The sequence below is a fragment of the Tuber melanosporum genome (genome assembly GCF_000151645.1).
Source record: "Tuber melanosporum whole genome shotgun sequence assembly, scaffold_69, strain Mel28".
NCBI lineage: Eukaryota > Fungi > Ascomycota > Pezizomycetes > Pezizales > Tuberaceae > Tuber > Tuber melanosporum.
Window position 1 is genome coordinate 550,955 of NW_003299116.1, and position 1,501 is coordinate 552,455.

Sequence of the window (1,501 nt, forward strand, 5' to 3'; positions counted from 1 at the left end):
ACTGTAAATAATTTTACTTGTGTGGGGAGCTGTGAGTTCTGTTACTTCTATAGCTGGGACCAAGACGACAAAAAGCGGTTATGTATGGTAGTGTACTGTAAGAACTCTGTTAACTGAAATCGTGTACTAGGATGTTAGTGTTTCCTCTTATAGTAAGGTCTGATGATTTGTCCTGTATTATTATCTTGTAGGGTGTTTTTTTTTTGGAGTTTTTTATCTGCTTATCAGAGGAGGAAACCTTGGACCACATGGCATATGATTTAATTGTTTGAATTCCTGAAGTATTACTATCATGAGTCTGATTTACTTCTGCTTTTCCGCATGTATTACATGAAAATAGTATCTCTGAAAACCTTTTAAGCTGCTTCAGTAAGTACTGCTGCAAACTTTACTTTTCAAGCCTTTCTTTACTTTATATTTTTCAAATATTTAGTTTCCTACTAGTGACTTTCATATTAAGTAAGACTATAATATTGTATTTTTAAAGTTTACATAGTACTGAAGTCCCACAAACAGCTTTTGAAATGAGTTATCCTCTCAAGAAAGATTACTTATTTTTTCCCACTTTATAAACCTTCAATGCTTTTGAGAAAAGATTTAATGGAAAAATAGGGATGATTTCCATATATTTTCTTGGTTGGGTATGGAGAACCTGTGCTATTAAGCTGGTAAGTATTTCCTAAATGTGAGTTTTGGACTTGGATCTGCAAATATGTACTAATGTAACGATCCCCTTTCAGATAGTTAGTTCTTGGCGACGGGGAACGATACTTACCTTTTCTTTCCCTTTCTTTCCTTATCTTACGATAGCTCTAGGCCTCTGCCTATGTTACCGATAGTACAAGACCTTCGTCTTCTATCGGAAACACCTATCGTAAGCTTTCTCTAACTCGTCTTCGTAACAAGTGCTTCTTGGCGTAATGATAATGTTGCAATAAGGATAAAGATCGTAAAGGTGTTTTATATTCGTTAAAGTAATATGTAGGAAAAGTACTTAGAACAAAGCGTGAAGAACCTATCTTCCTCCGCCGCTTCGGCCTCCTTATATAGTGTTCTTCCTGCCTTTAATCATGTGACCTAAAGTGGTCACATGTGTAAAACCAAATCAAAACAAACTAGTCATGTGACCAAAGTGATCACATGCTCAAAACCCATGACCTTATAGCGAGGTCATGTGCGAAACTCATAAACCAATCATAACGCAATAAACAAGTCATATGACTCGACTGAGTCATATGCACGAAACCCATGACATCATAATGAGGTCATGTGCGAAACATAAATCATATGCGCAAGGCTTGTCCGTAAGGCACACTCGTAAGGCATACTCGTCAGGCGCATGTCCCATGACTCATACTTGAGCCATGTGCGAAAACATCACATATCCCACACATAACTAATCATATAACCCGAATAGGTTATATGCGTAAAACAATAACATACCTGTGACTCATAACCATGTGTCACGTGAAAACCCTTTCCTTGCTAAGCCACGTTCGTG